Genomic DNA, 14,281 nt, shown 5'->3' with positions numbered 1-14,281 from the left:
CACAGTGAGAGCAGTCATTGCTATGGCTGCAGCTAATGGCTGGGAAATGCATCAGATGGATGTTAAGAATGCATTTCTGAATGGAGACTTACAAGAGGAAGTGTACATGGCACAGCCAGAAGGGTATGTACACCCTAGATATCCCACTCATGTATGCAGGTTGAAAAAGGCATTGTATGGTCTAAAGCAAGCACCTCGTGCTTGGAGTGATAAGATGAGCAGATATCTTATCTCACTTGGTTTTCAGACTTCTACAGCAGATTCTTCACTGTATGTGAAGAAGACACAGCATGGGATTGTTTTACTAGTCATCTATGTGGATGACTTGATTATCACAAGTGATCATGGTGCAGATGTGATGCATGTCAAGAAAGCTTTGAGTGGGCAATTTGACATGAAAGATCTTGGTGAGTTGAGATACTTCCTTGGCATTGAAGTGGTGAAAGATCATGCAGGTACTTGGTTAGTACAGCGCCAATATGCATTGGATATGTTGGCAAAGTATGGCATGACAGGGTGTAAGCCTATGAGTACACCATTGGAGCAAAATGTAAAGTTGCGGGCTGATTATGGCGAGGAATTGGATGATCCTTCTATGTACAGGAAGATGGTTGGTAGTCTCATATACATGACTATCACACGCCCGGATTTGAGTTATGCGGTGGGGCTAGTGAGCCAGTTTATGCAGAGCCGCAGGAAACCACATTTGGATGCAGTGAGACGCATCATGAGATATGTGAAGACCACAGCACATTATGGTCTATTTTATGAGAGTGGTAAAAGCTTGGACATACATGGCTACACAGATGCTGATTGGGCAGGTAGCACATATGACAGGAGGTCTACTAGTGGATATGCTTTTACACTTGGAAGTGCCGTGGTGAGTTGGAGTAGCAAAAAGCAACCTACAGTTGCTTTATCCAGTACAGAGGCTGAGTACAGAGGAGCAGCCATTGCTACTTGTGAGGCTATATGGTTAAAGAGTCTCTTGGCAGATTTATGTGAGCCTCTTGATGGCAAAGTTGTCATACATTGTGACAACATGAGCAGTATGCAGTTGGCAAAGAATCCAGTATTTCATGCGAGGACCAAACACATAGAGGTCCATTATCACTTTGTCAGAGAAAAGGTGCTGGATGGTACAGTTGATCTTCACTATGTGAAGACTGATGAGCAGGTGGCTGATATCTTCACGAAGCCACTTAGCAGGGAGAAGTTTGAGTACTTCCGGACTATGTTGGGAGTACATGGGATGAGCTTGAGGGGGAGTGTTGAGAGTCTTGATATCCCAAGCTCATCTACATCTTCATCGGCAATACATCATGAGCTTGAGAGGGGCTGTTGAGATTCAAGCTCGATGTCAGTGTGAGCCAGCTATGCTATGTGCTGGCAGATTAGGTAGGAACATGTGTGAGACATAAATGACCGCGTGTCCAGCTGGTCATAGTGTGTGGACATTAGCTAGGGTTAGTAGAGTGTGGACACAACTCATTGTGTGTTGTGTGGATTATGGATTAGTGCATTATGCTTTTGTGTGAGAGTGGACATGGCTTCCCTCTATGGTTAGGGTTTGCAATATACATTAGGGTTTGCTCCTGTGTGTGTGTCTCCTCCTCCTCTACCGTTCTTTCAACACCTAAGAGATTTGAGCTGGTAGTAAAAAAGCCTAGACTTAACTTTCTTCTTCTGAATTGCAGCTTGATTGCTTGTGGCTTTCTTCCAAGATGGCTTACTTGCTGCCTTAGAAAAAGCAACATTAGGGCGTGTGCCAACTCATCGCATTGTTTGTCTAGTTCTTGCCATGACAAATAGACTGAGGAAAGATTCAAAATGCTCTCTCCCACTCGGTCTTTCCAACATACACCAAATGGCACAAAAAGGGGGTTCAGAAATTAGAGAAAAGCATCTCCTCACGCCGTTTGGTTGAGGGACATATGACACAACAAAAGGGCCACAATGATTAACGAGTAGACAAATAGGTTTAGAAAATAACTATATGATCTCCTTCCCACTCGTTGGTCTTCCCAACATACATCAAACGGTGTGAAAAAGGGGGTTCGGAAAGTAGAGATAAGCTTCTCCTCACACCGTTTGGTTAAGGGCGATAAGACAGCAGAAAGTAGGACTTGAAACAAAAATTGACAATGAAAATGAGAAAAAGTGTAGAATTCCGCTTTTATAGGAAGAGGAGACACACACGGGATTCAATGGTCATGACATGTGGCAAGCTCCCATTCGTTCGCATGGATGGGCTCCAACGATCGCATGGATGGGCTCCAACGATCGTGACACATGGCAAGCTCCCATTTGTCGCATGGATGGGCTCTAACAATCGTTACACGTGGGTACAATATTTCAACAGTTTTTACCCGTGGTATCATATAAAAGAAAATGCGCTCTAGTTTTTCACATTTGTCAAAAGTTTTTCAACACTCACTTCTACCAAACGCCACGATTAGAGCCATTCTGCCATAGCTAGACAACTTAATTTCACGCCGTTTGTTCAAACATTCTGATTCAACCAAACACCGTGAGTTTGAACATTCTACTTCAACCAAACCCCATCGTTGCATGCCGTTTACCATGGAGCAACATGAAGGTACTTCAGCAATAGGTCTATGTGAGATCTTAGATGAACACCTGGTGGAAAGCTCCTTGACTTCATGCTTAGGGAAAAATGTGAATCAGGTTTCTTCAATGTTGCAAGAGAAATTTTTAATATATAGTTTGATTTAGAAGCTATTCTTTATCACTCTAAGGAGTTTCTTTTTCTGAAGAGTGGGCCAAATTTTAACTTCTGTGTGAGGGTCAAATAATCAAAGTGAATGAAGTTGAGTATGTTCATTTGTCTTTGATAGGAGAAATCTTAGCAAACAAGGGGAAGGTCACAAGAAATTTTAAATCATTAAACTTTACACAATATCAGATGTCAGCACAACAAATATGCCGCCCTGAGCATAATACAGCTTGCATATTAACTTGGAAGTCTCTTGCATATCTTTTGTTCCTATAACTTTTGGTTGACATGAGAGAGATTTTGGCAGAGGTTGAGAATTATACCTCATCTCAGGAGAATGCTTTGATTTTGAGTGACTTGGTGAAAGGAGAAATTGAGTGACTTGATTTTGAGTGACTTGGTGAAAGAAGAAATTGAAGAATTGGTTGAAATTGAAAACGAGCTGAGTCTAGGCTTGGATGTGGCAATGTTCAAAGCTGAAACAATAATTGAAGAGTCTCCTATAATAAAGGAGGATGTTTTAGAGTCATCATTTACCTTGCCAAGGCTCCCCTCCTTCCATATCAATGGGAAAGCATTTATTTTGCTTTCACATATCCAAAAACTTTACAACCTTAGGGAGGACTAGTGTCTGTAAATTATAGTAGAGAGTTTTGATGTTACCTCAGGATTCATAAACATTGAGAATGAACATAAGAAGGAGTTCATTGCTTTGGATATAGAAACCTCCAATGAAAGATTTATTGATGGATCAAATGTTGAGATATCGAGCTCGTCTAGTGAGGCGGTGGACACTGATGACCCGCCTGGGGGATAGGCCGATAGGCCCCACACTTACACCACTGGCATGGTTGGTGAGATCATGGGAGATTTGCGGCCAGTGGGATGACAGGCTGTGTGACAGCCATTCTCGAGACTGGCATAGTTATAGCGCCAGCTCATTTAGTCGGGTTCACACTATAGAGAACCCGTGTATGTATTGGTTGAGTACCTTTCATATTGTGTGTACTCTTATTCTTGTATATGGTGTGTTGAGTGTTGAGTAGAGAAGAAGAAGATTTCAGCCTCTCACCTTGTGTGTTCTCTATTAGGGTTTTGTGAGTGTGTGTGTGTGCTTGCAAGAGCTCAAGCTCTCTTCCCCCTGCATCTTTTCATGGTATCAGAGCCTGGTTCGTGCTAAGGGCTGAGCTGCAAGCAAGAGAACCACAGGAAGCGGTACGAGGGTAAGAGCTTCAACTACTCTTCCCTATTGTGTTGGTGACTACACCCTTGTCGGGAGCTCTACGGGAGGCACCGGCAAACGATCTCTGATTGAGGAGCTTTCTTCGCGAAAGTAAAGATATTGGACTAAAATTTCTGGGCCGAAAACGCGTTTCGGGCGCGTCTGGACCTCTGTTTTTCAGAAAGCAGGCGATTTCGAGCACTGCGGGTAAGTCATCGATTCTCTGCAGAACTCTGTTTTAAGAACTACAGGAAGACAGATTGACTGTGCAGACACTGTGGGTGCTGCCAAGAGGTCTACAGTTGCCATTGGGTGTATGTATGCACATTGAAGTCACTGGTTGTGACATTTGAGAGTACTACAGTACCGCTGTGCAGAAAATACAGCAGTTTGTGCAGAAAAACCAGAGTGCAGTTTCTGGTAAAATTGTGTGTTTGGCAAGATGTCTAATGATGGCATAACACAGATTGTGGCTGAGAAGCTGGATAAGAATAACTTCCATGCTTGGAGGTTCAGGTTGACGAATTTCCTGATGGGAAAAGGCTATTGGGACTACATAGAAGGTGAGCATGAAGAGGCACCGGAGATACCGGATATAAATCCGACTGCTGCAGATGTGAAAGAGTTTAAAGACTGGAACCAAGGAGCCAGGAAGGTTATGTGTTGGCTTTCCATTAGTATACAGGACACCATGATTGGGCACATTTAGGATGCCAAGTCCCCCAAGGAGGCGTGGGACACCTTGGTAAAGCTTTATGAAACAAATACCAAGGCTCGTCAGATACAGTTGAAGAATGAACTTCATACTGTGGAGAAAAAGAGCATGTCTGTGAATGACTATGCGCTGAAGATAAAGGGTATTGTGGAATCCCTTGCATCTATTGGTGTGTCAGTAGATGATGATGACAAGGTGGAGGTCTGTCTACATGGTCTCGGGCCACAATACAAGGCGTTTAAGACGTCCATTCAGACTCGGGAAAACATTCCCAACTTTACAGATTTGGTGTCTATGCTGGTTATCGAAGAGAAGAGCTTGGGTGAAGACCAACAGTCTTCACAAAGCAAAAACAGTTCAGAGCAACATGCCTTCTACACGAGTTCAGGAAGAGGACGAGGTAGAGGAGGCCGTGGACGCGGTCAAGGAGGTGGCCGAACAGGTAATCAGAATTATGGCCAGCAGCAGCAGCAACAACAACAGTCCCAGAATCAACAACAACAACAACACGCAGGTGGAAGAGGCAAATTCAGAGGCAGGGGGAGTCAAAGAGGCTGTGGAAATTGGCAAAGGCAATATAATGATGCACGTGAATGCTATTATTGTGGTAAGCCTGGGCATGTGCAGTCAGAATGTTATAAGAAGCAGGCTGACATGCAAAATGGGAAAGTGCAGCAAAACAACTATGCATCCTCAAGCAGAAATAATGAGGATAATGAAAGGTTGTTTGTTATGCAGCATGTTGTGAATGCCATGTCTGAAAATGTTGATGCAGCACAAAAAGATAATGTATGGTATGTGGATTCAGGCGCTTCGAACCACATGACGAGTCATGGGGAGTGGTTCAAGGAGATGAAAAACCCGGAAAGACCAGGTTTTGTAGAAACAGGGGATGACACTGCTCATCCAATTGCCCACATTGGAGATGTGCCATTGTCTATGCAGGATGGCAAAGTGAAGTACCTTGCAGATGTACTTCATGTACCGAACATAACAAAGAATCTGGTTTCAGTTGGCCAGATGATTGAGCAGGGTTTGCAGGTTCGGTTTAACCCTGATGGATGTTATGTTGAAGATTTTAAAGACAAGTGCAGGTTGGTTGCAAAAGGCAACAGAGTGGGCAGAATGTTTACGTTGGATGTAGACATGCCTGAGATGAGTGCTGCGATGTTTGCAAACGGTTCAGGAATTGTTGCAGACACAGACATATGGCATAAAAGAATTGGACATGTAAATGTGCAAAGATTGAAGTCTATGCAGACAAAAGGAATTGTGACAGGGCTGCCAAAATTTAAAGTGGAAGGTATGCATAAAATCTGTGAAGCATGCCAATTTGGGAAGCAAACAAAGCATGTGTTTCCACGTAACAGATATGTGAGCAGAAATGCACTAGATGTTGTGCATTCAGATGTATGGGGTCCTATGAAGACCATATCTATGGGAGGCTGCAGGTATTATGTGACTTTCATTGATGACCACACAAGGAAAGTGTGGGTATATTTCATGAAGGAGAAGAGTGAGGTGTTCACTCACTTTCAGAATTTCAGGTTTTTGGTTGAAAAGCAAACAGGGAAATATGTAAAGTGCCTAAGGTCAGATGGAGGGGGAGAGTACTTCTCCAATGAGTTCTCTGAATATTTGAAGAAGAATGGTATTCGGAGACAGTATACATGCAGATACACTCCGCAGCAAAATGGAGTTGCTGAGCGGAAAAACAGGCACATTGCTGAGATTGCGCGAGCATTGATGGAAGAGAAGAATATGCCGCATTGCTATTGGGCTAAGGCTGTTTCTACAGCAGTATACATCATGAACAGGACTCCAACTGCAGCCATACATGATGTAACTCCAAAGGAGAGGTTTAATGGCAGAAAACCAGATTTGTCTCATCTGAAAGTCTTTGGATGCATTGCATATGTGCATGTGCCAGATGAGCTGAGAACTAAGCTGGATCCGAAAGCTGAAAAATGTGTGTTTATTGGATACTCCCTTGAGCAAAAGGGATACAGGTGTTATAACCCTGCTACACGTGAATTGAGGGTAAGCAGGGATGTTGTCTTTGATGAGATGAGCAGCTGGTATGCTGCTGAAAAAGAAGCGGTCGGGGCTGATGTGAGTGGAAGTGTGGTTGCACAGAATGCAGGTCAGCAATCACAGTCTTTGAGTGGACCAGGAGAGTCCTCATCTAGTGGGTCTGTTGATAGACCATGGAGTGGCAGGCTGCGTCATAATACCAGCCCTGCAAATGTGATTAGTACATCACGTAAAGGAAAAGAGAAAGTGGTTGAGCCCCTTGGTATGCCTGACATTTTTGCAGGGCATTCTCATGTTGATGGAGAGTCTAGTGGCTCAGACATGAGCCTTGATGAGGAGCTTGGGATCCCAGCTATGAGAACACCTGGTGTAAAGAAGGCTATGGAAGCCATGAATGAAAAGCTACGAAGATCAGGGAGAGTGAAGAACCCTGTGCAGAGATTTACATATGATGGTTATGTGGCACATCACTATGCATATATGGCAAAGGTTGTGCAGATTGTTGAGCCCACATGCATTGATGAGGCTGTTGGAAATGTGTGTTGGGAGAAAGCTATGGATGAGGAGATGGATGCACTATATGGAAATGAAACTTGGGACTTAGTGCAATTGCCTGAAGGCAAGAAAGCCATTGGATGCAAGTGGGTGTACAAAGTTAAACATAACAGTGATGGAAGCATAAACAAGTACAAGGCTAGATTGGTAGCCAAAGGATATGCGCAGACATATGGGATTGATTATGAGGAAACTTTCAGCCCAGTTGCCAAGATGGCAACGGTGAGAGTTGTGATAGCAGGCTGCGTCAAAGCAATGGTCTTTACATCAGATGGATGTAAAGAATGCATTCTTGCATGGGGATTTGCAAGAAGAGGTGTATATGTTGCAGCCACCTGGTTATGAGGATGTGGGTCACCCCGAGTATGTTTGCAGGTTGAAGAAAGCCTTGTATGGCTTAAAGCAAGCACCAAGAGCATGGTCTGACAAGATTTTTGAATATCTTGTCACTATTGGCTTTCATGTAGCCAATGCAGATTTCTCATTGTATGTGAGACATGGTGATAGAGGAGTTGTGCTTGTTGTCATCTATGTAGATGACTTGATCATTACGAGGGACCATGATGCAGAGATCTTTGATGTAAAGATCTTGCTTAGACAGAAGTTTGAGATGAAGGATCTGGGGGAGCTCAGATATTTCTTGGGCATTGAGGTGATTAGGTCACCACATGGTATTGGATTACTGCAGAGACAGTATGGCTTGGACATGTTGTCCAAGTATGGTATGACAGGCTATAAGCCTATTTCTGTGCCATTGGATCAGAATGGCAAGTTGAGTGCAGATTCAGGAGAGATCTTGGAGGATCCTACTATGTACAGACGCATAGTAGGAAGTTTGATCTACATGACGATCACCAGACCAGATTTGAGCTATGTTGTTGGGTTGGTGAGTCAGTTTATGCAGGTTCCACGGAAACCACATTTGGATGCAGTGAGACGCATACTGAGGTATGTGAAGTCTACTTTGCATTGTGGACTATTCTATGAGACTGGGACAGAGATATGTGTATATGGGTACACAGATGCTGATTGGGCTGGTAGTATCTCAGATAGAAGATCTACCAGTGGATTCATGTTTTCTTTGGGGAGTGCTGCTGTGACTTGGAGCAGCAAGAAGCAGCCTACGGTTGCTCTATCGAGTACAGAGGCCGAGTACAGAGGAGCTGCTATGGCAGCATGTGAGGTAGCTTGGTTGAGAAAGCTACTTGCAGATTTGGGTCTATCAGTGGATAGACAAGTTGTCATGTTTTGTGACAACATTAGCAGTATACAGTTGGCCAGGAACCCAGTCTTTCATGCTAGTACAAAGCACATAGAGGTCCACTACTACTTCGTCAGAGAGAAGGTCTTGGCAGGAGACCTTGACCTTGTATATGTTAGCACAGAGGATCAGGTAGCTGACATCTTCACCAAAGCATTGGGTACAGAGAAGCTCCACAGGTTCAGGGCTTCGCTTGGTGTACATGAGATGGAGTTGAGCTCGAGGGGGGGTGTTGAGATATCGAGCTCGTCTAGTGAGGCGGTGGACACTGATGACCCGCCTGGGGGATAGGCCGATAGGCCCCACACTTACACCATTGGCATGGTTGGTGAGATCATGGGAGATTTACGGCCAGTGGGATGACAGGCTGTGTGACAGCCATTCTCGAGACTGGCATAGTTATAGCGCCAGCTCATTTAGTCGGGTTCACACTATAGAGAACCCGTGTATGTATTGGTTGAGTACCTTTCATATTGTGTGTACTCTTATTCTTGTATATGGTGTGTTGAGTGTTGAGTAGAGAAGAAGAAGATTTCAGTCTCTCACCTTGTGTGTTCTCTATTAGGGTTTTGTGAGTGTGTGTGTCTGTGCTTGCAAGAGCTCAAGCTCTCTTCCCCCCTGCATCTTTTCATCAAATGCCTTGTCTCTGTGTATTAGAAGGTCATTAGAGGAACCTCCAACTCTTTAGGTAGAGACTGGAGACCCTTGGAGTTGTTGATTTTGGGAGAGAGAAGCAACAGGTTTTTGAGCCAATAGAAGAGAAGTATGGCTCCATAAATTTATGGAGAGATAAAGTTCTTGAAGAAGATGAAAATCAAAAAGTGAGTCAACTTTTGGTTGGATTAATTAGGCATTCTTAAAATTGTGCAGATTGAAATTGCAGATTGTTTTCCTTTGTTTGTTAAAATGACTCTATTTGTTTATTGTGTAGATTAAAATTGCAGATGAAGACTTCTTGGGCAGAGGAATGGGTTCAAGGGGAGCTGAAGAGAAGGATGCCAGCAAAAAAGACTCTGCCCTTACCCACCACTATTCGCCACATATTGACAAGGAGGTTTTCATTGTTCATCATAGTGTCTTCTTAGATAATCCAAATGTACCAATGTTAGCCCTTAAATTTCTTTCAAGGTTGATGGGATACTCCCATGTCCAGTTTAATGTAAACAAAGTAATGCTCTTGGAGAAGATAGCTGCAATCAAAAAATTTTGATATGGTCCCGGGTTTTGGGCCTCAAGGGCTGGTTATTTTTTGTGATATTCATCTTGTGCTGTATTTCAAATAACAAGACAGATGTCAACCTTCTTGGTGGATACAGTAGGAAGAAACATGGTATAGAGGAGATATGTTAAAAAACTCAAGAAGTAATTTCTAAACACAAAAATGTTAAAAAAACTCAAGAAGTAATTTCTATTCAAAATTACTTTTATGTAAGAGCTTGTACATATAACTTATTCTGCCAACATATATATTCAAAACTGGCATTGTTTCTCCTACTGAATTCATGCTATCATTCTTTGAAGTTGTCTTCTAAAAAACCATTTGAATCGCTATTTCAATGCATTGCTCCTTGTATGTCCTCCTCCAGGCCTTGTACTCCTAAAAATTGATGTGTGTGCTTGATAATGTGATTTTTCCATGCTGTGATGAGTACTCCAGGTAGCAAGTGGTCCTTGGTTCTTAGCAAAGAATGGCCCATGAATATAAAGAATATGTTGCATGTGCAAGAATATTATATATTAGCCATGTTTGTTTCATACAAAGAAAATGGTTGAAAGAAATAGCATGCAAAGGCTTTTTTGTCTTACCAAATAATATGTGATATCTTTTTCTCCCCATGCCAGCTTGATTGCCTGAATAAGATTTGTGATTGCTTCTTTGAAATCTTGTGCATATGTTACTATTCTTTTTTGTTTTCTTCGAAGCTTGAGAAATTCATCAAGTCGCATCCACACTTCCATTCTCTTATTTGCTACCTGTGGATTACTTGCTACATTTGTTGTTAATTGGCAAAGCTCTTTCCAACATTCCCACATGGCATTTACCTATTTTTGATATCAAAAATCTTCTAGACTTTGATCCTCCCATTGATACATCTACAAGAACATCACCTGTCTTACCAAAAAGATTAGGGTCTTTCCTCAGGTGAACTTAACCACCATGGAAACCCATCTTTAAAAGCAATACCTCACATTTATCTATGCATTCATTTGCAATGTTTGAAGGCTTGATTGAATATGCATAGTCTAGGTGAAGATGAAGAAGTTTATCTAATATTCTTATTTCAGCATGCAAAGTATAAACATGAACATTCTGGAGTTCAATAGGGAGGATAGGATACTAAATCATTTTTATACTTTTGAATTTTGATAAATCTACCATAAGCTGCTATGAAAGATTATATTAGGGCTAGGTTATGAGCAGGAAAAGCTTGAAAAACAGCTTGGAGGGAAATCCGTAGATGTCAGTGAGTGATTCAAAATATTCAAATTACAAGGAAGTTATGGCACGAAAAAGTGTCTTTTGAGATATATTCAAAGATATGCTTTAAAGACAATAAATAGCCATGAATCTAGTCTAAATCGTCATATTTGGAGACATTTGACCTCTAAAATCTTTACATCTTTTCTTATAGAGAGACATTTGACCTCTAAAATATTTGGAGACATTTGACCTCTAAAATCTTTACATCTTTTCTTATAGGGCCTAAAATTTTTCATTTTTGGCCCTAATGAGCTAGTTTTCTACAAAGTCTTTTGAACTTAGTGGTTAATTTTTTAAAACTTTTTCTAATATTTTCACAAAGTTTTAGCTTTGACATGTTCTTCTATCTTAAGCTTTAATCTATCAAATTTGGGCATGTCTAGCTAGCTTTAACATATTAGGAAGTTTGGGAAATTCCTTATACATTGGAATTCTAAATGGTGGCACTTTTGAATCTACGTGCTGGAATATCTTGCGCACACCAACTCTAAATTTATCGGAGATTATATATTTAGATCCTACACATCAAGAGCTTTCCAACAATATATCACATGAGGGGGTTCTGACAAAAGATTGATAGGGTTCACTATGCTCCCCATTTGTGAATCTTTGCAAAGTGGAAATAGAAAATTTCCCAAACTCCCTAAGATTGTCCTTGTTCTTCTATCTTAAGCTTTAGTCTATTGAATTTGGGCATGTCTAGCTAGTTTTCTTTAAATTGTTCAAAGTGTGGTTTTAAAATGTGGGCCTTCCTCTTTACTTCAAACATCTCACATTTTTCAAAAGCTTTTTTTTCCTTCTAAGTGTTAATATAGGAAGGAGACTGGTTCGTTACATTTTTTTTACTTGAGGAAGGAATCCATGAGATCTATGTGGTTATTTCCTAGGTATATTTAAAGCTCAAATTTTGACATGGTATAAAAAATATTTTCAATGTGGTTTAATTGAGATCATTTTTTGGCAATTAGAGAGGTATTTCCATCCTCAAGGGATACTCTGATAGGTGTATGGTGATTGTGTTGTATCTCCAAACCTCTATGGGGTGGCATGTGTTGGAACTTGGTTACATATGTATGAAGTCTGGTTAAGACAAATATTAATTATAACTAGCTTAGGCTTCTACACGTTTATCTTACTTAAGAGAATATTTAATATATAAACTATTTTTTTAATACTATCAGGTGAGGAAAAATGTCACTTGTAAACTAGCTCGGGCTTCCAAATGCTTCTCTTGCTTAAGGATATAGCTAATATATAAACTAAAATTAACTTTTAGAAAAAGGCTATCTTTTTGACATTTGATGTATGGTTATGGTGGCAAGGTTGGTCAAAGCCTTATGTAAATTGTTTTGATGCTTTTTTAGGACGGCTGGAGGCTCTAAAGGAGGAAGGTATGGAGTAGAGCCATAGAAATTCTAAGGGGGGAAAAGGGTAGCATTGTGGTAGCAAATCAAGATCCTAGGCTACATCATAGAGATGGAGCTCATCACATCAAAAAGAAACTCCATAGGGAAACCCTTTACCAAACAATCATAGTGATCATTATTAAAAAGAAGTGAAGGCCAACCAAAAGAGCATATAGATCTAACTTCTAATGATGACCAAAAGAACAATCAAGGATTGTGCCACAATGGATCAATAGTTCTAGGTAATTTTTCCAAACGTGTGAATTTTTTCAAAGCCAAAAAAAATGTTTTAGTCAAAGGACAATCTAAATTTACCCCATGGAAGGCCAAAAAGATCAAAGCAACATGGAATATTATAAGCTATGGAAAGTAGCCCTTTGAACAAATGGTAGCATATGGAAGCACTAGCTCTAACAAATCACAATCGAGTGTATTATCACAATCCAATGGATTCGTGGAGTATGGAAAAAGAAGATGGCACAAGGATTATAATATCAATTTGATAGACAAAGGGAGTGGGCATGGTGGCCTCGAGGGTGGTGTCTTTTATGGTAGTACGAGTAACATCACCCGCGTTTGATGGGTAGGCACCGTCCTCGAACCTCCAAACTGTGTGCCCGAGCTCCCAATTCCTGCCACGTAGCAGCTTCGTGAAACTCGTCCTTTATATAATATATAGATGGGACTCTTCTTTAACCCACTAGGTTTTGGCCCAAAGATGCAGGACTCTAAGAGCCATAAGCCTTTCAAGTGTAATATCCCGCAAAAGGTGAGGTTGCTTTGTCACATGAAAGTCCCTTGGGGCTTTATATATTGAATGTACGCGAAGCAAGCTGTATATGGGAGAATTTTTCATGTCTGCTATACTAAGTGTTTCATCTAGTTGAAGCATCATTGCCATTGTTTTGTAATATGGTGCTAATGAAACAATTACAAAATCACTAACCTTGATTTCACCATTTAGTGTATGGATGTGAAACTTACATTCATAAATGGTATTTTGCATCAAGAGGGGCGTAGAGAGCTCTTGGAGATGTTAAAGATACATTTTGTCGCACTCAAGTTGATAACTTGCATATTTGTGGCTCAGTCATGAGAGAGCTATAAATATGATACTACTTGGATATGAGAAATATTAAGAGCACTACAATATATGTTATTAAAAGACATAGTAGAAAAAGAATACAAACAAAGAGACGTAATTTCTTACTTGATAACAATACAACCATATTGCTAACTAGAATAGCCTTAAAAAACACCAAAGTGATTTTCAACGGTGAATAAATGTTTTGAATTTTGGTAAACACTAGGGGGAGGGCGTTGTATAGAGACCAGTCGTGATGTCTTGCAAAGGTCTAAATCATCTAATTAATCTTCTCCAAAAATATGGGGGTATACTTGTCTGCTGACGTGGACCCAATGAGATTTAGCCACCTTGGATTAAAAACTTGTCCGCCGGTAAAATCTGAAACGGGCCTGAGTTACATCCTAGAGTCTAGTACATTGTGCGGTCCTAAATTTTGTTGATGTGTTGCAATCTGACTAAATATATATACTCAACTCAAAAAAAAAGGAACTTTGTACACACCTTTACAATCACTCATTCTATAAGATGACAATCCACATCTCTATATTATCTTAAGGAAGAGTTTGACAAAGCTTCCACGTGGCAAGAATTTAGAGGTTCAAGAAGGGGAGGAGGAGGTTTGAGGAGGTTTGGGTAGAATTTGATTTTGGGAGCCTCAAAAGACGTGCGAAGCACAGGTTCCCAACTAGTTTTAGTATACAAGAGAACTTTAAATTAGCAACTAACATAGTAAGCCTAGGTGGGGTAGCTTTGTCCAGATAATCCTAGGTAGGGTAGGTTTG

Source organism: Cibotium barometz, chromosome 24 (genome assembly GCF_041138505.1).
Source record: "Cibotium barometz isolate CiBa-2024 chromosome 24, ASM4113850v1, whole genome shotgun sequence".
In the NCBI taxonomy this organism is placed as follows: Eukaryota; Viridiplantae; Streptophyta; class Polypodiopsida; order Cyatheales; family Cibotiaceae; genus Cibotium; species Cibotium barometz.
This window is presented reverse-complemented; position numbering follows the sequence as displayed.